The sequence below is a fragment of the Dendrobates tinctorius genome, unplaced genomic scaffold (assembly GCF_039654945.1).
Source record: "Dendrobates tinctorius isolate UK_male_01 unplaced genomic scaffold, ASM3965494v1 ptg000265l, whole genome shotgun sequence".
Lineage (NCBI taxonomy): Eukaryota > Metazoa > Chordata > Amphibia > Anura > Dendrobatidae > Dendrobates > Dendrobates tinctorius.
In genome coordinates this window covers 4,123,097-4,148,583 of record NW_027361932.1, presented here as the reverse complement: position 1 = coordinate 4,148,583, position 25,487 = coordinate 4,123,097, and the positions used below count along the sequence as shown (strand labels likewise).

Sequence of the window (25,487 nt, the reverse complement as noted above, 5' to 3'; positions counted from 1 at the left end):
CGTGTCGGGTATTGAGACGTGAGAATCCTGCGAGTTTCTTGCAAGTGTGACCCCGTCCTTATTATTTTACTGGGGCAAACATCTGGATGGAGAATGGGTAAAATTCATCCACTTCTGGTTCTGTAAAATGCTGCAGATTTACTTGCATTAAATTCACAAATGCGAAGGTCAATGTGTGTTATGAACCTGATTTTTCTGCATTTCGAACACAAATAATGGACAGGGAGAAGTTTTTATAGCCAAAAGGAAATCTTGATAAATTTGAAAACTGAATCAGACTGCTGATATGAATAGATTAGCAGCAATGAACAGTAGCCTGTAAAATGCTAATTGCAATCATAAAAACCTGCAAAAATAAATCGTAGAGGTTAAAAAACTTCCCCCCCCCAAACACTGGAAAATGAAGCTCTATTTGATGGACAGTCCGCGAAGTTACTAATGATTGTTAACACTAAAGGTATTTACACTTGACAAGTACGCCAGCGTCTAAAATATCGTACTTTTTTACTTTTTTTCAAGCAGAAAATGTTTCAAGAAAACGTGAATGTTTCCCTGAAGTGTCTACATTTACATCTACTATGGGGTTTTTTATTACATATCTAATAGTGAGCAGCTTCCATGCAGTAGTCACCCGAAGAATGACCAGGTCATCATTTCTTTAAACCACTAAACAGTAGCAGCAAAGTGGATAAGCTATTACCAAATCTCATTTAAGGGCCTGTCACACTAAGCGATATCGCTATAACTTGTGACGTTATAGCGGTATTGCTAGCGATATCGATGTGTGTGATACCTACGACCGGCTCCCCTGCTGGTTATCGCTGATCGCGCGAGAATGTCCTGGACTGTTTCTCGTCGTCAGCTTCCTGTGGAGAGACGAGCGTGGAGCCGGGCGGGAGGACGTCAGGATCGCCTAGTCTGACAGGTAAATAGCGACCCCCGACCCCTGCGATGTCGCTGGTGAGATCTGCCTGTGTGGCAGCTCACTAGCGACCACTTAGCGATGCACCAGCGATCCTGACCGCGTCATATCGCTGGTCGGGATCGCTGGTGCATCGCTAAGTGTGACAGTACCTTAACACAATGTGGAAGAAAGCAGTAGCAGAAATGACATGCTGTGGATTTGCAATGCACAGGGTGAAATCTGTAGCAAATCAGCAAAATCCACAACAGATAATGTGTGAGTAGACACAAAGAGGAGCTATTGCCAATCTGTGGCTGCCCTTTTTATTTAGAAAAAACAAAGGGTAGCGGCATATTAGTGATTTTACTAATTAAAATCTATTAGACAAAGTGCTGGTAAACGTCCCTAATGGCCTCCTTGAAGACGCACTTTCTATCAAACGTTGGGTCCGAATTTCAGAGTTGTGTGATCCCACAACCCTCCGCACTGAGAAATCGCGAGATCTCTCATATTATCTCAAGATCTTGTCCTTTGAAGTAAACAAGCTCTGCCGCATTCTTTATTGAGTCGTTGCCGAATGGTAACATCATTAGAGCGGTTCCGTAACTACTTAGTAAAGGATCTAGCAGAGCTTGTTTAGTTCAAAGCCCCAAATTTTGCAATGATATGCAGAGATCTCATGCTTTCACTACAAGAGGGGAGATCCCTCATCCTGGCAGTTTGGAACAGATTTTTGCTAGAAAGTTTGGTTCTTTAGGGACAGTTACCAGTGTTTTTATAATAGTTGGTGATTTTAATAATTAACGAATCTGTGGCTGCCCATTGTTTTCTTAAAATTAAAAAGTGCAGCCGCAGATTGGTGATAGGTCCTTTGAAGTGTTTCCACTTCAGTTATTGCGCAGTCTTAAGGTTACGTTCCTCCGATGAATAGTTGATGAGCTTTTGATGTTGCAGATTTTCTGCACCTATTAAGTAAATTGGGTAACTTGCATTTTTTATTGCGTTTTTTTTTAGCGCATTTTTCACGAGCATATTTATTGCGTTTTTTACTCTGTGGTTTGTCATTATTAGCTGGTTTGTTTGTGATACTTCCTGGTATTTGACTTTGACAAAACTTTCATACAGTAATGTGCTGATTACATGCTTTGTAGTGCTTATCCGCAGCAGAATGCACTAAAAACGCACTTTTGTATCTGCAGATTTTCCGCATGCGATTCTGCGTATGTAAAATTTAGTGTACTCGCAAGAGAAATTGACATGTTGTGGATTTAAAAAATGCACACCGCAGGTCAGTTTACGCTGCATAAAAAAACACATTGGTCAGGAGATTTCTATAAATCCCATGCACTTTCTACAACTGTAAGACACTAAGATTTTTGCACAGCACAAATGCACAGTGTCAAAACTCATTGTGGGAACTTAACCTAAAAGGCATCTGACATCTTCCAAGCACAATTCAGGATTTTACCAGTAACTTGGCTTAGTTATTATGTCTGGCAAGATGGCCATTCATACTACAGCTAAGGTGGTTTGAGCAGCCATGTGTATGACACCCTACATTTACACTACAAGATAATCATGAACAAGTGTGGTTTAAAATGCTTGTTTCACAATTATCTTTTCCGTGTGAACAGGCTGCCAGTTACCCGATGAACGAGCAAAATGCTCCTTAGTCTGGTGAAATAACCTTTTATGCAGCATGTAATATTGTTCTTTGCAGTGCATCATTCTGTGTAAACAGGACCTGTGCTGCCGAGAAACATGGCAGTCTATGCACACTTAACGCGAATGGATCGCTCAGTTTGCATTGTTTCCTTTGGTCTATCTGTGTAAATAGGCATTCAAACGACCGCCGACCGGTAAAAGTTTATTGCTCAGTGGTCGTACTTTGCCACCGGTCAGTCTGCATAAACAGACACTTACACCCTTCTACGCTTAGAAAACACCTGTGTTCTCTTAGGCTATGTACGCACGTTGCGTATTTGCTTGCAGAAATTACTGCAAGGTTTCTGCATCTCTTGACAGAAAAACGTAGCAGAAAATATGCGCTTTTTTTATGCACTTTTTATCTATTTTTGGTGCGTTTTTGCATGTTTTTTTCATGTCCATTCAATGGGTCAAAAACGCAGGCAAAATGCAAAAAGAATTGACATGCTTCATAAAATAAAACCCTGCAAATACAGGCTGAAATTTACTGGTCATATGCACAACACTTCAGGATTGTCATTGAATTACCTTGCTTAAGTATTCCATTGCGTTTTTGGACCATTTACGCGCGTAAAAAAACACAGCAAATACGCAACGTGCGCACATAGCCATATAAGCCAAACGTGTGTGTATATGGGAAGGGGTTTTGGATCACAGCTACTAAAGTTGTCAGGACTAGTGATGAGCGAGTATACTCCTTGCTCGGGTGTCCTCTGAGTATTTTGGCGTGCTCGGAGATTTAGTTTTCGTTGCTTCAGTTGCATGATTTGCGGCTGCTGGACAGGCTGAATACATGTGGAGATTCCATAACAAACAGGCATTCCACACATGTATTCAGCCCGTCCAGCAGCCATAAATCATGCAACTGAAGCGACGAAAACTAAATCTCCGAGCACGCTAAAATACTCAGAGGACACCCGAGCAACGAGTATACTCGCTCATCACTAGTCAGGACCCATCCTTAATATCCCTCTGGAGCTGAGAGAGCATAACAGTGCTTAAATGGGTTAAATGTGTATAAATCTCATGGCTCACTCCTAAGTCAAAACCATAGTAACCAGCAAACAAGACTGAGGCTTGCCTAGGTCCAATTAGCAGGGTTTTTGAGGTGTTTTCACGATCCCTATGAAAAAGGGCAGACAGGTGGCACTTGTATAAGGAAGACTCCTACTGATAAGTTTACTCCCAAAGCATCTCACAGGTATACAGAGAGCCCTGAAGCACTCCAAACTCTGGTTTTCAAAACTGTGTTTTTACTGTTGAGCGAATTAAGAAACCTTTTACCAAACAGACCCTAAATAATGAGAAAATAAAAAAATACCAATACACCAAACAGTTTTCATTAGAATTCTGGCTCAAAACCGTTGGAAACGTTGCAAAAGTCCCACTAACTTTTTGAAAAGTTGGCGGAGCTTCACCTGGAGGGGTTAAAGACGACCGCTGCCGGCCAAATCATCATACAAGACTGCCACATAAGTGGTGTAAATTCCTTCGGAAATGTATGCCAGTCCTTGATTGGCACACAGCAGCTGAAAGAGGCGCCAAATTCATTAAGATGCATACACTTCTTGATTAATTTGACGTGTCTTACTCCAGTGCACTTTTCATGAAGATTGACATGCAAAACTCGACTTTTGATTAACTGAGACCATCATGTGAATGAACTTGATAATTTACATTCACATTTTCAGTACAGATTTTGCAATTGCTGTGATTTTTTTTTAAGCTTTTTCTAGGTTTGAAAACTGGACAAAATGTAAAAGCTGAACTTTGCCTTAGGTCGAAAATTGTTTGGTATATTTTCTTCATGAGTCTATAAACACTTTCCCACTTTTCTTACTGTGTATTTGACAATGACCCTAGTGTTTCTGTAATTCAGTACAGACAGACACTGGATTGTCACCATATATTACTAATTTTGTTGCCTCGCCGGAACACAAGGTCAGTTTAGCTAATCATTAACTGGCTAAACTGGGTGAGATTCCAGTTTGTAATTTTAATTGATCGGTCAGATAAGAAGCATCGATGATCATCATCACCATCATACAACTAGAAGTAACATTCAGTAGAGGATGACAACTTGGATATCTCAACAAAGCGAAGTTTCCCATAACAGATAATTAGAATTCTGCTTTCGGTAAGGACAGCTGGAATGTAATTACTTGCAGTGGGCAGTTTTCTGCTTTTGATTTGTTTTCTTGGTATATTTCCCGAAGGTCTGGTTCACGCATTCAGGATTCTTTCTGCATTTAGGGTATGTGCGGATTCTGCTGCGGTTCCGCAGCGTTTCTGCAGCTGCGGGTCCGCAGCAGATTCCACTGCGTTGTACAGTACCTTTATTTCCGATGGAAATTAAAAAACGCTGTGCACATGCTGCAGATTTTTCCACGCGGTTTTGCTGCGGTTTACAATCCGCAGCATGTTAATTGTTTGGTGCAGAAATGCTGCAGTTTTACACCTCATCCATTATGGGGTGTAAAACCGCAGGCAAAACCGCAGGACTTTTGTCCTGCTGATTTACCTGCGGTTTTCTCTCCAAAATCCGCACACCAAAAAAACTACGTGTGCAGTGCACATAGCCTTAGGCTCCCACAAGGCTAATATTCAACAGTTAATGCAAGTGCTGCATTTTATACCAAATTCACATGAATGGGATATGACAAGGCTGAAGTTGGTTTCTTATTCGGCAATTTTTTTCTTTTCTTTTTTTTAAAGGTTTAACAACAAAAAATAAGCATCCCAATAATAACATACAATGCAGCGAGGTGTTCTGATGTGAGTACACTTAAAAACGGCTACAAAAATTATAAGACTGGCACAAAAATGGGCATCAAAGTGGGCACGAAGGGCGTTAATGAAAGGGTTAAATGACTTTGGGCCACATCAAAATCAGGTCTATTCAGTCTGGCCCAAATGGGTTCTGGACATCAGAATTGGCACCAAAGTGGGCAGACAGTCGATTTTGGCCATTTGAAGAAGTAACTGGTGTTTTTAAGGGGTTAAATGACTTTGTTCCACTGATTTCACTCTAAGAATACACAGATAGTGATGCTGCGCATCAAACTCAGGACCCTCCAGCCTGGCCCAAATGGGTTCTTGGCATCAAAATAGTCATCAAAGTGGGCAAACAGACAAATTTCACAGATTTGAATATGCAACTGATGTTTTTAAGGGGTTAAATGACTTTGGGCCACTGATCTCACACTAAGAATACATTGCTAGTGATGCCCCGCATAATACTCAGGTCCCTCTAGCCTGGCCCAAATGGATTTTAGGCATCAGAATTGGCATCAAACTGGGCAAAAAGACAATTTTCACATATTTGAATAAGTAACTGGTGTTTTTAATGGGTTAAATGACTGGACCACAGATCACACACAAAGAATACAGACATCGATGCCCTGCATCAAACCTCGTCGCTCCAGCCTGGCCCCAATGGGTTCTGGGCATCAGAATTGACATCAAAGTGGGCAGGCACCCAATTTTCATAGATTTGAATAATTAACTGATGTTTTTACGGGGTTAAATGCTTCAATGGGTTGTAGTTGCTTGAGTCTTACATGGGGTCTCGCCCCAAAACGCTACCTAACCTACTTATGTGTATGTAAGAGACTTAGCCCCTATCAACATAATTCCCTGTAGTATAGCTTTAAGTGGTTTAGTTGGCATAAGTAAAGATATATAAAATATACACATATACATTTTGCATGCAAATGAGGGGGCATCGGTGTACTCTTGGCATAGCCAAGGGTACAATTGCCCCAAAATTTGTACACTGAGCACAGCAATATCTTGATTGACAGTGCCTCATTACCTTATTACCATTATATATAATAATGTAATTTTTTAGATTTTAATAATTACAAAAAGGAAATTTGTAGAAGTTTAGATTTGTGTGCTCAGATAACTTTAAGGAAGGAAACCTCTCCTGCATACTCACCATAAAATTCAGTGTCAAAAGTATACAAACATCTAAACAATATCCTCACAAAAAAATGCCCACACACTGTTGAATCCCTAAGAAAGGGTGATATACCATAAACCAATACTATTATCACCTTGTGGCAACCTTGATTTCTAATTAAGAACAGGTGCCACACAATGGTACATCTTAAAAAAAACAATTTTTATTGCACAAAAATACACAATTGAAACCAATTAAAAAGAAGGTGCCAGACCAAATTGACAGAAACCCATTAATTATGGGAGCACGACACTACAGCGATTTAAAGGCATAAATGTATGGCATAATAAATATAAGATATTACTTCATTGCGTTCCCAGAAAAGAGAGGCACAAAAAAGAGGCATAAACAATACAGAGTGATATGGTCCCCTATAGCAATTCTCAACTACCACCAGGCATATTACTAAAGTTAGTAGGACAATCATGAATAGCCCCTATATATCCTCTTAATCAGTGTCACATGCTTAATGAACAAGCTAAAAGTATTATTTCTTGCCATTACTACATATCGCAAGCTGGTGGTGCTTCCTAAGCGTCCCTTATGCCCCGACGCACGTTTCGCACTGCATCATGGAGGCGTGTCAGAGAAGGGGGCAATCCCATTTAAATACACAAAGATCCCTCGTCATTGGCCGCTATCAAAGTGTCACACCTGACTAAAAAGCGTCATCACCCTGTGTCTACCCACTGCGCCTGCGTGAAGAAGGTCCTGTGCCTTCCAGAGAAGACCAAACACGGCGCATGCACGGAATCGCGTGACCTCCGCCGTCCAATGGGAAGAATGATTAGCGGTCACGTGGTCCGAGTAACACCATGTCCTATTAGGACACCGGGGTACCGAAGAACACCGCAGACCGCTGCAAATTCCTCAAGGCGTTACACGATCCCGGCATGCGCACAGTCTTTCTCAGAATAAGGAACCACATTAGCCTAATAAAGGGGACTGTCAAATCAATTAAAGTGCAAATGCAATGCTAGATATTAATATAAATTAGGGTACATAAATGATAAGATAGAAGGGCAGCAACTAATATAGTATATATGGCAAAAAAAAGGAGACTATTTTGTTATGGACACAAAGTTCTAATAATGTTACCCTAATCTATCACTAGTATTTATCTTTTTCAATGAAAAAACATTACACACTTATAAGTATAATACCAGTACAAATTAGCTGCCACTAAAGGTAATGACACATTGCTGAGGAAACCCCCCCCCCCCCCACCTAAACAATCATGTACTCATAATCTAAAAATGCCTAATATGTCCATATAGCCACCATTATCAAGGCAAAGTGCTTTAAAAAGCACAACCCATTACTACAATCCCACGCAATATTTTGAACAATGTGCACTTGCGAATTACACCATAATAACAACGTGCCACAATATCGCACTATATTTTTTTAAGTCTTTTTATATAAAAAATTGTTTATATTTTTGAATTTAATTTACCTAGATCTCCGTTTGTAATTAGTAACCAATTAATGCCACATTGCATACCCCCAAAACAACAAGGCCAAAAAAGAACATCATAACCAGCCCTACACCACTAAACATCAATAAAGAATAAAACATATGTTGAAATGATGTATCCATATAGCAGTGAGCTCTTCATCCAGATAGAATAATTGCTGAGATGATGCTTTTATATAACAATAGGTTCCTCATCTTAGAATAGTCCAAGGAGAAGTCCGAAAATTTTCCCTCAAAACCAACGCAACGTACGTCCAAGGCGGGTTATTCACAGGGATGAAAAGTGGGAAGAAAAATTGCGTTAAAACCAAAAACGAGATAAAAAATATATGCATGTAAAAAAAAAAAACCCGCTCAATGCCAACTTTTATCCCCCATTGACTTGCATTGGGGTCGGGTTTCGGACGAAACTCCGACTTTTTTTTTGCCCTAGTCGGACCAGTTTCATCTGAAATAAATTTTGTTTCATGAAACCCGATCCGACCAAAATCGCTCAACTCTACAAATAACCAATAAAAGGAAGAGAGCAGCATCCAATCCAGGTGAAAAAGTCGTGTCAAAAATTTATTCTGCCAGTGGAAATAATACGTTTTGGCCATATTGTGGCCTTTTTCAAGTACAACATGTAGTTCAAATGGTGACTTTTTTATGGTGTGGTGCAGCCAATCCCCACTTAGGTAACTCCTATTACATAAAATTACAATTAATACATAGAATAATATCCATCAAATGCTTGTACATAAAAATCAACACAATATCATGAACATTTCTCTTATCATTACATCATTAATATACATATAGTAGAATTAATCCACATATGAACACAAAATAACCAAAACAAATCACCAATGTAATGCATCTAGGTAAATATCCCAATCAAAAGTAGCAATGCATATATGTGTCCACATGATCTCAGCTACCAATCAGCATTCCCATTATTTCAGGCGCCAACCCCAATAGCCAATTATTCCTATTTTCTTATCCTACATGAAAGCTGAAGACTTTTTTCCCACCCTCATGTATTCGACAACTCAGTGACGTCACACGCTGGCGCCAGGTCGCATACAACGCGCGATAGCATGACGCGCCCCCCTGCAGTCACAGCGCATGCGTCATGCCCCGGATCTCACGTAATCACGCAATGCACCCATCGCGCATGCGCAGTGCCGTACAAAGGATGCAATCACATGACATGCTCGCCAGCAGCTACACGCACGCGCAGTACCGTCAGAAGGGCGCGATCATCCAAAGCGCCCGTCGCGAACACGGCGCCTGCGCCGACAGTCACTAGGGTTAATAATTCAATGCCAAAGAGTGGCATAGATATACCCGAATAAAAGGAGGTCCTATATTTCTTTGGAAAAGAGGTAATATCAATGAGTTAAAAGAACCCTTAAAAAAAGGGGTAAATTACTCATCACATATATTTAATAACCATCTCCATGGTAACCTAACACAAAGAATGTACCCTCATAATCGAACAATTAGAAATACAACGGGATGCAAAAACAAAAAACATAGTGGGAAGAGGGCACGGGGAATGACAGACAACCAAATACATGAAGCTATCAGAATATTTGCACTGCGGTACTGCGCGTGCGTGTAGCTGCTGGCGAGCGTGTCATGTGACTGCTTCCTTTGTACGGCACTGCGCATGCGCGGTGGTGTGTGATGGGTGCATCGTGTGATTACGTGCGATCCAGGGCATGACTCATGCGCTGTGACTGCAGGGGGGCGCGACATGCTATCGCGCGTTGTATGCGACCTGGTGCCAGTGTGTGACGTCACTTTGTTGTCGAATACATGAGGGTGAGAAGGAAGTCTTCAGCTTTCATGTAGGATAAGAAAATAGGAATAATTGGCTATTGGGGTTGGCACCTGAAATAATGGGAATGCTGATTGGTAGCTGAGATCATGTGGACACATATACAGTGGTGAAAAAAAGTATTTAGTCAGTCAGCAATAGTGCAAGTTCCACCACTTAAAAAGATGAGAGGCGTCTGTAATTTACATCATAGGTAGACCTCAACTATGGGAGACAAACTGAGAAAAAAAAATCCAGAAAATCACATTGTCTGTTTTTTTTTTCATTTTATTTGCATATTATGGTGGAAAATAAGTATTTGGTCAGAAACAAGCAATCAAGATTTCTGGCTCTCACAGACCTGTAACTTCTTTAAGAGTCTCCTCTTTCCTCCACTCATTACCTGTAGTAATGGCACCTGTTTAAACTTGTTATCAGTATAAAAAGACACCTGTGCACACCCTCAAACAGTCTGACTCCAAACTCCACTATGGTGAAGACCAAAGAGCTGTCAAAGGACACCAGAAACAAAATTGTAGCCCTGCACCAGGCTGGGAAGACTGAATCTGCAATAGCCAACCAGCTTGGAGTGAAGAAATCAACTGTGGGAGCAATAATTAGAAAATGGAAGACATACAAGACCACTGATAATCTCCCTCGATCTGGTGCTCCACGCAGAATGATCACAAGAACGGTGAGCAAAAATCCCAGAACCACGCGGGGGGACCTAGTGAATGAACTGCAGAGAGCTGGGACCAATGTAACAAGGCCTACCATAAGTAACACACTACGCCACCATGGACTCAGATCCTGCAGTGCCAGACGTGTCCCACTGCTTAAGCCTGTACATGTCCGGGCCCGTCTGAAGTTTGCTAGAGAGCATTTGGATGATCCAGAGGAGTTTTGGGAGAATGTCCTATGGTCTGATGAAACCAAACTGGAACTGTTTGGTAGAAACACAACTTGTCGTGTTTGGAGGAAAAAGAATACTGAGTTGCATCCATCAAACACCATACCTACTGTAAAGCATGGTGGTGGAAACATCATGCTTTGGGGCTGTTTCTCTGCAAAGGGGCCAGGACGACTGATCCGGGTACATGAAAGAATGAATGGGGCCATGTATCGTGAGATTTTGAGTGCAAACCTCCTTCCATCAGCAAGGGCATTGAATATGAAACGTGGCTGGGTCTTTCAACATGACAATGATCCAAAGCACACCGCCAGGGCAATGAAGGAGTGGCTTTGTAAGAAGCATTTCAAGGTCCTGGAGTGGCCTAGCCAGTCTCCAGATCTCAACCCTATAGAAAACCTTTGGAGGGAGTTGAAAGTCCGTGTTGCCAAGCGAAAAGCCAAAAACATCACTGCTCTAGAGGAGATCTGCATGGAGGAATGGGCCAACATACCAACAACAGTGTGTGGCAACCTTGTGAAGACTTACAGAAAACGTTTGACCTCTGTCATTGCCAACAAAGGATATATCACAAAGTATTGAGATGAAATTTTGTTTCTGACCAAATACTTATTTTCCACCATAATATGCAAATAAAATGAAAAAAAAACAGACAATGTGATTTTCTGGATTTTTTTTTTTCTCAGTTTGTCTCCCATAGTTGAGGTCTACCTATGATGTAAATTACAGACGCCTCTCATCTTTTTAAGTGGTGGAACTTGCACTATTGCTGACTGACTAAATACTTTTTTTCCCCACTGTATGCATTGCTACTTTTGATTGGGATATTTACCTAGATGCATTACACTGGTGATTTGTTTTGGGAATTTTGTGTTCATATGTGGATTAATTCTACTATATGTATATTAATGATGTAATGATAAGAGAAACGTTCATGATATTGTGTTGATTTTTATGTATAAGCATTTGATGGATATTATTCTATGTATTAATTGTAATTTTATGTAATGGGTGTTACCGAAGTGGTGATTGGCTGCGCCACACCATAAAAAGGTCACCATTTGAACTACATGTTGTACTCGAAAAAGGCCACAATATGGCCGAAACGTTGTATTTTTTCACTGGCAGAATAAATTTTTGACACGACTTTTTCACCTGGATTGGATGCTGCTCTCTTTCTTTTATTGGCATTTTGGAAACAAGTCCAGTGAGGTTAAAATAGAACTCTTTGGCCACAATGATCAAGAGAAAAAAGGACACAGAATTTCAGGAAAAGTCTTGCCAACCATTAGGCATGGGGGTGGATCAATCAATCATTGGGGTTGTGTTGCAGCCAATGGCACGGGGAACATTTCTCGGGTAGAGGGAAGAATTAAGTCAGTGAAATTTCAACAAAATCTTGATGCAAACATAACACCATATGTAAAATGGCGGAAGTTGAAAAGAGGATGGCTTCTACAAATGGATAATGATCCTAAACACACTTCAAAATCTACAATAGATTACTTCAAAAGGCACAAGCTGAAGGTTTTCAATGGCCCTCACAGTCCCCTGATCTGAACATCATTGAAAATCTGTGACTAGACCTCAAAATAGCAGTGCCTGCAAGACAACTGAGGAATCTCACAGAACTGGAAGAATTTTCTAAGGAAGAATGGATGAAAATCCCTCAAACAAGAATTGAAAGGCTCTTGGCTGGGTTCAAAAAGCGTTTAGAAGCTTTTCCTTTTCTTAATTTTCCTTTTCATAATCTTGAAAATGTAAAAAATGACTTTTTTTTTTTTTTTTTGTGTGTTCAGGGAGCTAAAATGCAAAGGAAATGTAACTTTTAACTTTAGCCATTTTTAGAGATTTCATCTTGCTTAACTGTTCACAATTTTCAATGTTAAGTCATTTTGACCAAGGATGTCAAAACTTTTACATGCCACTGTATAGAAAAAAATGTGAGTTATCATTTTATTCAGATTCCTAGGACCTGCGTACCCATATAGATGGCTTAGGAGAGTTGATTTTACTAGTAGATTCTCTATGTTCTCTCAAAAGCTGGAGCATTACAGAGAAAAATATGCCACAGTCAACTGCTTGTGGTTTGCGCTTCATGAATCGGGGGGGGGGGGGGGGGCAGGTTCCCTTTTGAAATAACCACAAGAATACACACTAATGCCATAGTGCATTAAAGATAGCTCCTCAGATGACCTGCTGCAGTATTTCTCTACTTTGTGCATACATTGGGCATCCTGTTTGCAAAGCACAAAGATCTGAGCATTCATTCTCTTCCAGGCAACTTGATGTGTAGAGAAGTACAGGAAAGCAAGGGTCAAGCTGCCTGGCCTTCTCATTTTTTTTTCTGCTCTCTATTTGAGGTAAAGTGCTTTGCATGCAAGGCAAATACAATAAGACAAAAAAAAAAATCAGTGAAACGTGACCACTGTGACATCTGTGTTACAAAACAAAAGCAACCTTTTAACCCCTTAACGACCGCTGATACGCCTTTTAACGGCGGTAATTAAGGGTACTTAAACCACAGCGCCGTTAATTCACGGCGCTGTAGAGTAAGTAAATAGCGCCCCCCAGTGTCGGATTTTTTCCAGGGTCTCGACTGCCGGGGGTAGCCGAGACCCCAGAGAACATGAATCGGGTCTGTTTTTACCGACCCAGCTTTTGCAATCGCCGTTATTAACCCTATAACGGCGATCGCAAAAAAAAAAGGCCGCAACTTTGCATTTAATTTCTCTTTCCTCTGATGTGACCGCTCATCAGAGGAGAGAGAAATAGGGTCCCCGATTTTTTTTTCCCCCCCCCCACCTGTACCTCCCGGTGGTCCTCTGTCCCGGCGTCCTCCGGTGGGCGCCGCCATCTTGGATCCGGAAGAAAATGGCGGGCGCATGCGCAGTGCACCCGCCGCGAATCTGCTGGCTGGCAGACTCCATTCATTCATTTTGATCACTATGCTAAACTATCATAGTGATCAACATAAAAAGAAAATAGTAAATAACCCCCCCCCCCCTGTTTATCACCCCCTAAGTTAGGCAAACATAATGAAATAAAGAAAATACTTTTTTTTTTTTTTTTTTTTTTTTTCCCATTTTTCCATTAGGGATATGGTTAGGGTTGGAATTAGGGTTAGTTTTAGAATTAGGGTTAGGGCGGATTAGGGTTAAGGGTATGTTGGGATTAGGGTTGGAGCAAAAATTGAGGGGTTTCCACTATTTACCAACTTTGGGGGTCTAATTTCTCCTGTTACCCTTGGGAAAATAAAAAAATTGGGGGCTAAAAAAATCACTTGTGGAAAACAAAAATACTTGTTTATTTTCACGGCTCTGCGTTATAAACTTCTGTGAAGCACTTGGGGGTTCAAAGTGCTCACCACATCTAAATAAGCTCCTTCAGGGGTCTAGTTTCCAAAATGGGGTCACTTGTGGGGGGTTTATACTGTTTAGGCACATCAGTGGCTCTGCAAACGCAACATGACGCCCGCAGACCATTCCATGAAAGTCTGCATTCCAAAATGGCACTCCTTCAATTCCGAGCTCTCCCATGCGCCCAAACAGTGGTTCCCCCCCACATATGGGGTACCAGCGTACTCAGGACAAATTGCACAACAACATTTGTGGTCCAATTTCTCCTGTTACCCTTGAGAAAATAAAAAATAACGGGCTAAAAAATCATTTTTCAGGAAAAAAAATTATTTTTAATTTTCACAGTTCTGCGTCTATAAACTTCTGTGAAGCACTTGGGGGATCAAAGTGCTCACCACACATCTAGATAAGTTCCTTAAGGGGTCTAGTTTCCATAATAGTGTCACTTATGGTTTTTTTTCGCTGTTTAGGCACACCAGGGGCTCTCCAAAAGCGACATGGCGTCCAATCTCAATTCCAGCCAATTCTGCATTGAAAAAGTCAAACGGTATTCCTTCCCTTCTGAGCTCTGCCGTGCGCCCAAACAGTGGTTTACCATCGGGTATCAGCGTACTCATGACAAATCGCACAACAACTGTGGGGGTATGATTTCTACCGTTACCCTTGTAAAAATAAAAATTTGGGGGCGAAAAGATCATTTTTGTGGAAAAAAAAAATGATTTTTTATTTTCACGGCTCTACGTTATAGACTTCTGTGAAGCACTTGAAGGTTCAAAGTGCTCACCACATATCTAGAAAATTTCCTTAATGGGTCTAGTTTCGAAAATGGGGTCACTTGTTGGGGGGTTTCCACTGTTTAGGAACATCAGGGGCTCTCCGAATGCAATATGGCATCCAATCTCAATTCCAGCCAATTCTGTGTTGAAAAAGTCAAACAGCGCTCCCTCCCTTGCGAGCTCTGCCGTGCGCTGAAAAAGTGGTTTACCCCCACATTTTGGGTATCAGCGTATTCAGGAGAAATTGCACAACAAATTTTGTGGTTTATTTTCTCTTTTAACACTTGTGAAAATAAAAAAAAATTGGTTCTGAAGTAAATTTTTTGCAAAAAAGTTAAATGTTAATTTTTTCCTTCCACATTGCTTTAGTTCCTGTGAAGCACGTAAAGGGTTAATAAACTTCATGAATGTGGTTTTGAGCACCTGGAGGGGTCTAGTTTTTAGAATGGAGTCACTTTTGGGTATTTTCTGTCATGTACACCCTTCAAAATGACTTTAAATATGTGTTCCCAAAAAAAAAATGGTTTTGTAAATTTTGTTGTGAAAATGAGAAATCACTATTCAACTTTTAACCCTTATAACTTCCTAACAAAAAAAAATTTGTTTCCAAAATTGTGCTGATGTAAAGTAGACATGTGGGAAATGTTCTTTATTAAGAAATTTGTGTGATACATCTCTCTGATTAATGGCATAAAAATTTAAAGTTTTAAAATTGCGAAATTTTCAAAATTTCCACCATATTTCCCTTTTTTTATAAATAAACAAGACATATCGAAGAAATTTTACCACTAACATGAAGTACAGTATGTCTTAAAAAAAAAAAAAAAAAAAAATCTCAGAATCAGCGGGATCCATTAAAGCGTTCCAGAGTTATAATCTCATAAAATGACAGTGGTCAAAATTGTAAAAATTGGCTTGGTCATTAAGCTGCAAACTGGCTCTGTCACTAAGGGGTTAAAAATGCACTTCTTTTTCACACCATGCTGAAGGCAAGATACACTACAGGTGCTTCTCCAGTGATGCTCAGTTCTGCGGCTTTATCTTTATCTAAGATATTTATTGTGAGATCCTCTCACAACCTGGCTAGTTTCTCGATGAAAAAAGAAAACGTTTTTCCACTTTCTCCTTTGTAACAGTCCATGAAAATTGGACGCCAATCAGATGGCATCCAGGTGCTGATATTTTCTTGGATGCATATACTTGCATTGCTGATTTTGATCCGACACACGGCTCAATATCGGACATGTCTCCCCAATTTTGTGCAACAAATCACCAACATGTGGACTTTCCCATTCACTATTATATGTACAGGTGCTATGTGTGAAAAACACAGCACCCCTGCATATAAAAACACGGTCGGGTGAACAAGTCCTTAGTAGTGATTTGCAAACTTGCAAAGATAACGCCTTACCTGAGCATGCTCTGGTGTTATCTGAGCGTGCTCGTATAGTATGTTAGACAGCCTCAACATGTGAGGGTTGCCTGTTAGGGAATTACATGTGTTCAGGCTGTTTAAGAGCCGCAAATCATGCAGCAGCAGAGACTCAAATATACTATAACGAGCATTCTCAGATGCTTTAATAACACCCGAGCATGCTCGGATAAGACGTTATCCGAGCATGTTCACTCATCACTAGTCCTTTGTCCGTTATGTTGCTCACGGTGCTATATAAGTGAGTAAAATAAATAAACCCAAAGATTGCTTCAGTCATATCAAGGACTGTGCACTTTATTATCCCTTCTGTAAAAATTACCTCCTTGGTTGTGCCTCCTCAACAATTAGGCCTCAATCAGACATCTATGCACACAAAAAAAAAGCGTTCGCTGGTATCTAGGGTAAACAGTGGGTATCCAAGAGCCGCGCGGCTCTTAGTTACCCGATGTTTACATTCGAAACCAGCGTCGCTGATCGCTGGTCTCTCGCTGCCACACGCAGCGATGCTTGCTAGCCAGTGGGAGACCAGCGATCAAAAAATGGCCCTAGACGATCCTGCACGATCAGCGATACCCGGCAGGGGGGCCGGTCACTGATCCCCATCACACACAGCGATATCGCTGGAGAGATCTCTGATGCGTCACAAAATCAACGATCTCGCTGTGTGTGACGGGGCCCTTACTCGTTGAGGCCACACGGACTGCACAGTGATGCCAATTCTGTGCTGTCCGAGATTTTCATGGACCCATAGGTTTGTATTGGTGTTTTTCATCTGTGATCCCTGATAAGCCTTTGTGATTTTTGCACAGAGACACAGTTTGCAAAAAATACAGACATATGAACAGCTCGTGTCAAACTGGGCTGCCAAGAGCCCACCAGTAACCAACTCCAGGGCCCCACTTTTTAGCTTCATGCAAATGTTACATTATCCTCAATCAAAAATGTATATAACAATGAACTCCGTAGATCATTACATGAATAAGATGCCGCATTTTTCTGTTCATAGTGATACAAGTACAGCTAGGTCCAAATATATTTGGACAGAGATAACATTTTTCTAATTTTGGTTCTAGACATTACCACAATGAATTTTAGACAAAACAATTCAGATGCAGTTGAAGTCCAGACTTTCAGCTTTCATTTGAGGGTATCCACATTAAAATTGGATGAAGGGTTTAGGAGTTTCAGCTCCTTAACATGTGCCACCCTGTTTTTAAAGGGACCAAAAGTAATTGGACAGATTTAAATAATTGTAAATGAAATGTTCATTTCTACTTGGTTGAAAACCCTTTGTTGGCAATGACTACCTGAAGTCTTGAACTCATGGATATCACCAGACGCTGTGTTTCCTCCTTTTTGATGCTCTGCCAAGCCTTCACTGCGGTGGTTTTCAGTTGCTGTTTGTTTCTGGGCCTTTCTGTCTGAAGTTTAGTCTTTAACAAGTGAAATGCACGCTCAATTGGGTTGAGATCAGGTGACTGACTTGGCCATTCAAGAATATTCCACTTCTTTGCTTTAATAAACTCCTGGGTTGCTTTGGCTTTATGTTTTGGGTCATTGTCCATCTGTAGTATGAAACGACGACCAATCAGTTTGGCTGGATCTGAGCACGCAGTATGGCTCTGAATACCTCAGAATTCATTCGGCTGCTTCTGTCCAGTGTCACATCATCAATAAACACTAGTCTAGAGTTGAGCGACTTTGGTCGGATCGGGTTTCGTGAAACCTGAATGAAACAAAATTTGTTTCAGATGAAACTGGTCCGACTAGGGCAAAAAAAAGTCGGAGTTTGTCTGAAACCCGACCCCAATGCAAGTCAATGGGAAATAAAAGTCGGCACTGAGCGGATGACATTCGTCCTCTCAATGCCGACTTTTATTCCCCATTGACTTGCATTGGGGTCGGGTTTCAGACGAAACTCCGACTTTTTTTTGCCCTAGTCGGACCAATTTCATCCGAAACAAATTTTGTTTCATTCGGGTTTCACGAAACCTGATCCGACCAAAGTCGCTCAACTCTACTAGTGACCCAGTGCCACTGGCAGCCATGCATGCCCAAGCCGTCACACTGCCTCTGCCGTGTTTTACAGATCATGTGGTATGCTTTGGATCATGAGCTGTACCACGCCTTTGCCATACTTTTCTCTTTCTATCATTCTGGTAGAGGTTGATCTTCGTTTCATCTGTCCAAAGAATGTTCTTCCAGAACTGTGCTGGCTTTTTTAGATGTTTTTTTAGCAAAGTCCAGTCAAGCCTTTTGATTCTTGATGCTTATGAGTGGCTTGCACCGTGCAGTGAACCCTCTATTTACTTTCATGCAGTCTTCTCTTTATGGTAGATTTGGATATTGATACGCCTACCTCCTGGAGAGTGTTATTCACTTGGTTGGCTGTTGTGAAGGGGTTTCTCTTCACCATGGAGATTATTCTGCGATCATCCACCACTGTTGTCTTCCGTGGGCGCCCAGGTCTTTTTGCATTTTTGAGTTCACCAGTGCTTTCTTTCTTTCTCAGGATGTACCAAACTGTAGATTTTGCCACTCCTAATGTTGTAGCAATTTCTCGGATGGGTTTGTTCTGTTTTTTCAGCTTAAGGATGGCTTGTTTCACCTGCATGGAGAGCTCCTTTGGCTGCACGTTTCCTTCACAGCAAAACCTTCCAAATGCAAGCACCACACCTCAAATCCCCTCCAGGCCTTTTATCTGCTTAATTGAGAATGACATAACGAAGGGATTGCCCACACCTGTCCATGAAATAGCCTTGGAGTCAATTGTCCAATTACTTTTGGTCCCTTTAAAAACAGGGTGGCACATGTTAAGGAGCTGAAACTCCTAAACCCTTCATCCAAATTTTAATGTGGATACCCTCAAATGAAAGCTGAAAGTCTCAACTTCAACTGCATCTGAATTGTTTTGCTTAAAATTCATTGTGGTAATGTCTAGAACGAAAATTAGAAAAATGTTGTCTGTCCAAATATATATGGACCTAACTGTACACTGTGCCAAGTACTGCTCATATACGAGGATGGTGGCTTACTCTTGCATATGGGACCACCGGAGGATTCTCCTTTGGGCCAGTCCAAGCCTGAACAGCTCTATAAACTATAATCAGTATGTGTGCTATGCATGAAAATCAGGGATAGAACACGTATGAATGAGGCCTTGGAGGACATCTAACCGGAGAGACTCACCTCACAGTCTGAGAAGCTGTGGTATACACCACTGTCTCTCTGTCCCATGGACTTTCCATAGTGTCACATATCATGTTATGCCCTTGTTCTAATGATCAGAGGAGTCCACAGATAATATGCATTTATCTTCAATGCTGTTAGTAGGTGATAAATGTCTGTTTAAAAGACAAAAAACAAGGTTGTCGGGATACTGCAGAATACACCTCAAGAGAATGTATATATTTTTTTTACTTTATATGAATTGAAAGACTCAGCAAGGAGAAGCTGAGCTGTGTCTGTCACAGTTATCATACAAAAAATCATTATATTGAGCAAATGTTGCAAAATTGGTGAGAATTTTCTTATGTTAGCTTATTAGGCCATCAAAGAACAAAATGTATTACCATGTAAAAAGGCATCTGCGAATTGTTAGCAAAGGAAGAAAGACAAGTGATCTCAAAACTATTTGCTTCTTAGGAATGCATGTCTTTCAAACCTTAAGGGTATGTGCACACGCTGCTGATTGGGGTGCGGATTTGGCCACTCGGATTTTGTAAAATCCGCAGGTAAATCTGCAGGTCAAAAGACCTGCGGATTAGCCTGCGGTTTTGCCCTGCGGTTTATCATCTCCACAATGGAGGAGATGGCAAACCGCAGCGGAATTCGCAGAAAGAATTGACATGTCAATTCTTTCTGCGGTTTAGAAACCACAGGAAAACCGCGCGGAAAAATCTGCACCGTCTGCACTGCGGTTTTTAACCCCTTAGTGACGGAGCCAATATTTTAAATTCTGACCAATGTCACTTTATGTGGTGATAACTCTGGAACGCTTCAACAAGTCCCATTGATTTTGAGATTGTTTTTTTCATGGCATATTATTATTTATGATAATGGTAAATTTAGGTCGATAAGTTTTGTTTTTTTTAAAAAAAGTTTCAGAAACTTGACAAAAATGTAAAAAAAATTGCAATTTTCAAACGTTGAATGATTATCCCTTTAATCCAGATAGTCATATCACAGAAAAACTGTAATAAATAACATTTCCCACATGTCTGCTTTAAATCAGCACCATTTTTAAAACGCTAGTTTATTTTATTAGCCTTTTAGTAGGTTTAATAATGTAGCAGCAATTTTTCATTTTTTCAAGGAAATTTACAAAATTTATTTTTCTGAGGGACCTATCCAGGTTTGGAGTGACTTTGGGGGTGCTATATATTGAAAGACCCCAAATGTGATACCATTTTAAAAACAGCACCCCCTGACATATTGAAAACTGCTGTCAGATAGTTTATTAACCCTTCAGGTGATTTTCAGGAATTAATGCAAAGTGGTATAGCAGGAATGAAAAAATGTTTAACCACCTGAATGTCGCTAACTTCTGAACTGACCGCTATATCTGGGAGACTCTGAGGCCGCTATTTGGCCATGAACTGCTATGGCAAACATCAGGACCACACAATCATGATCTCGGTGTGTAAATTAGATTAAAGCAGAAGCCCCCACCGTCTATTAACCATTTATTAGATGTAGTCACTTTTGTCAGCAGCAACTAAGGGGTTAAACAGATCTGGATGGTGCCAACACTAATCACTTATGATACAGCAAGTTGTTAGCTATAGTGTACAGTCGACAGCTGCTGGTTTGTCACCTGTACGGGGATGATATTCTCATATCTCAGGTCAGTAAAAAGATGTATTGGCTGTCATTAAGGGGTTAATATCCATAGGATATTATGGTACTGTACACCAAATGCGCTGCGGAACCGCAGCAGAATCCGCAGCGTGTGCACACACCCTAACAACTTGCTATATCTCCAATCCGTGGAAGATTTTGTCGTAACAAGTAAAGGGAACCTTGCCTTTCATTGTAATCCTGCCTGTAATGATAATCAGATGACTGCTGAAAAGTGATCTCTGTGGAACAGGAAGTGTCAGGCTATTGTGAGGCTCACTGGCAAGAGTAGCCTGCAAGATTACAGGATGTTTCACATAAAGTAGATAGCAGCATAGGAAGAAAAATCAATACTTGTAGTCATCTATTATTTCACTGCTTCTGACCCCTCCATCTTGTTGACCTGCTGACTGGTAAAGGACATCATTTGAGAGCATTTTTTATTTTTTTTAAAGGGTAGTCCAATACTTATAAAGACCTTCATAAATAGCTATCTTTATGCCCTAGCGACTTCTGTAATTAGCTTTATTATTAAATTCCCAACACATCTCCCTATATTGCTATTTTATTCATGTTTTTTTGTTGAGAGACTGGGACGTCACAGGAAGCTGAGGCTGCACTCACTTCCCTGCTGCTTCTAACGTACAGCACCTCCTGAAATAAGACCTCTTCAGGGGGCAGCGCTGGGGTCACATACCACAGCTATTGTCCCTGCTGTCCCCTGATGACATCATAGTTCAGTAGAGGTGATCGAGAAGTGTCCACATCTTCAGTCGCTGCTTCTAATACCGCAGTCTCTTTCTCAGAAGCTAATCGTGATCTGATGACTATTAGTTTGAAGGTAGAGATAGAAGCTGAGGGGCAGTGCAGCTGTTGGTCACATGACCGCCAACTAGCAATGGGAATACAGCAGAATCATGACCGCGTGCACACTGCATACTGTCACGATTTGTCAGTCTGCAGTTACATAGGAGAATAGTATGTGGGCACTCTAAGCCTGGACAACCTTTTTAAAGGATATGGACTCCAGAGGTGTCCATAGTCTTCATAGAGGGACATAAGGAAAGAATTATCTGCCAGCCAAATCAAGCTATAGAGAGTTTATTTGTAGCCTATAACCATGGAGACACATTTGTATAAAAACTATTTAAATACAATTATATTTTTAGGGAGGGATTTTTGCAAATTTGCTATTTTTAATGCATTGCATCAATTACATAGTTATAAAGGTGTTCCTTTAAAAAAGGCTTTTATATGTATTAAAGGGAACATCTCATCCTCCAAATGCAGTCCAATCTATAGGCACCATGTTATAAAGCAGGGGGAGCGAGGCAGACTTACATATAGTTTTGTGGGAAAAGATTCAGCAATAACCCTTGCTTTAAACACTAAAACTTCTGCTCTTTCTGGGATTTTCGGTCCACTTGGTCAGTCCTATCAGTGACTGACATCTTTCTTTCTATAAGAGTACAGTCAGCTTTCAGTCACTGATAGAACTGCCCACTGGGCCAAAAATCCCAGGAAGAGCAGAAGTGTAAATGATGAAAACACGGGTTATACTGAATCTTTTCTTGCAAAGCTATATGTATCAATCTGCTACTCTCCCTCTGCTCTATGACATGGTGCCCGCAGATTGGTCTGCATTTTCATGGTGATAAGTTCCCTTTAAATGAAGACTACCTGTTCAACTTACGCTTTTTTTTTTTTTCTCCACAGAACCACCAAAAATTCTGCCTGACGTTCAAGAAGAAAATTAGTTATTTTATGAATACTACGCTACATTGCCACAAAAACTGCTGCCACTAATGGAACCTTTAGGCAGTACTCTGATTAAACATTTAATGGGGTTATCTACTTTAGGAAACCTGTGTTCAGATATCGTATAATGAAATTGTGAGTTAATAGATGGTTCATGATTCGCTGAAATTTATTAGAAGAAGAGAGGACGCAAAAAAGCGTCTCTCTCTCTTAAGGACACGAATTACATTGATCTAATAGGGGACCATTTAAAGGAAATCTGTCACCCTTTTTTGATTAAGAGCTGCCTGCACTGACTGTACAGAATGCTGTAGATAAGCCCCTGATGTAACCTGAAAGAGAAGAAAAAGGAGTTGAGGGCAGAGCAGAATACTGCAGTGCACAGGCGCCGGACCTCTCGTCTCTGGATGATTCAGAGGAGGCATGGGAGAAGGTCATAAGGTCAGATGAGACCAAAATAGAACATCATTCTTTGGGGGTGCTTTATTGCAATGGATACGGGACGACTGTACCATATTGATGGGAAGATGGATGGGGTCATGTATTGTGAGATTTTGGCCAACATCCGCCTTCCCTCAGTAAGAACATTGAAGAAGGGTCCTGACTGGGTTTTCGTGCATGATAATAACCCAAAACATACAGCTTGAGCAAGGAGTGGCTCCATAAGAAGTATTTCCAGGTCCTGGAGTGGCCTAGCCAATCTCCAGACCTGAACCGAATAGAAAAGCTTTGGAGGTAGCTGAAACTCAATGTTGCCCAGAGACAGCCCTGAAACCTAGAAGATCTGTATGGAGAAGTGGGCCAAAATCCCTGCTGCAGTGTGTGCAAACTTGGTCATAAACTACAGGAAATGTCAGACCTCTGTAACTGGAAGCAAAGGTTTCTGTACCAAATATTAAATTCTGTTTTTCTATTGTGTCAAGTACTTATTTCATACAATAAAATGCAAATTAATTATGTAAAAATCATACGATGTCATTTTCTGGATATTTTTTTTTTTTTTTTTTTTAAGATTCTGTCTCTCACAGTTGAAGTGCACCTATGATAAAATTACAGACCTCTCCATTCTTTATAGGTGGGAAAACTTTCAAAATCGGCAGTGTATGAAATACTAATTTTCCCCACTGTAGGTGGCCAGGCACCTCATATACTGGTAAGTTGACATTTATAGCTCCCACGCTCTCCATGCACATATAAGCTCTACCAAGCCTGCATGTGTTCTCAATAGGGAAAGGGGAAGATACTGCTGCCAGGCAATTTTTTGCATTCACTTTTCTCCGATGAGAAGACTGACATGTTACAATCCAACATGCCTTATCCTTTTTTTTTCTCTGTCATCTACAGTTAGGGTACAGTCCAGACACCCTCATAGATATTCCATTGCTTTCCAGTCTCGCCTAATTCAATGGGTTTAGCTGTTGCTATTCTAATATGTATGGCCACATTGACATTTATATTCTAAATTACAAAAAGCAACACATTTTCAAGAATGCAACAACATTTGAGTTAATGTGTTCCCACAGCACCTTAAAACATGTGACCGTGTCTCAGTAGAACAAAGGATGGGACATTTTGAAATCCAAAATCCCTATCCTAATTATCCATTATGTCTGGAGAGAGTCGTGATAACCCAAAACTAAAGTTGGGCAAAAAGATCTGCATTGCCCTGGTCAAAAATCCACTCTGGTACTCCATGGTAGCCTTCACTTTTATGGCCAGCACCCTGGACACCTCTTGCACCTACTAGACTTAATATCTTGAGGAATAATGCACGCCATTACAACAAGGTCACACATGTCACGACGTTGCAGGGCCTGGTAAGCGCAGGAGACGCCGAGGATGTAGATATGAAGGCTTCCCTGACGACCAGACTGGACACCAAAGCAGCACAAATATTTTTACTAAACTCTGCCCAAAACACATTAGATTATCAGTGGATCCTGTCAAATTCTGCAGGATCTGATGTTATATTTTTAATGGCCAGTTTAAACCTTGCTATCTCAGATATTTTAGGATAGTATGGCTCACTGAAATGGCTAATATGAAGCACATGTATAAAGCTATCAGTTTTAAACAGGTTTGTAAATAGCAGAAATTAATGTGATATGTTTAGATTTTGCTTTCACTTTATGAATATTTGGAGTTGCCTGGATCATATTAATCCTGATACTGAAGGCAGATGGATAACCCATTTTATTAGTAAAAGCATTAAAGGGAAGCTGTCAGGCTCTCTGTTTCCAACTTCTACTATAGTCGTATGAAAGTCAATTCCTTTATTCTAATAAGGTGTTGTATGTGATTTATTATCCTTTGGCATCCTGCATGCAAGTCTCTTTACCTGAGATAAGTCCTGCCTTGGCTGTCTTGGGTGAGGTTGATAGCCTGCATACAGAGCTCCTTATAGTAGGACAATTATGCAGGGTATCGGTCATGGCTAAAGAGGCGTGATTGAATGGTGGAAGTAGTCTAGGAGAAAAGACTTGAACAGCCTCTTTAGCAGACGCAACGCTGCAGGATAAAAAAAATACTTCTTCAAAGAATGCAGTGTTAGTAT

The 25,487-nt window shown here is 40.7% G+C and overlaps 1 long non-coding RNA gene across 1 annotated transcript in view; it reads left to right on the top strand.

The window, feature by feature from the left end:
* LOC141069463 (uncharacterized) overlaps positions 1-23,901 on the top strand; it is a 30,055-nt gene extending 6,154 nt beyond the window's left edge. Inside the window, exon 2 of the long non-coding RNA XR_012226579.1 lies at positions 22,892-23,901. This is a non-coding gene — a long non-coding RNA (uncharacterized lncRNA). The remainder of the gene's footprint in view (positions 1-22,891) is intronic.
* Positions 23,902-25,487: the final 1,586 nt, after the last annotated feature.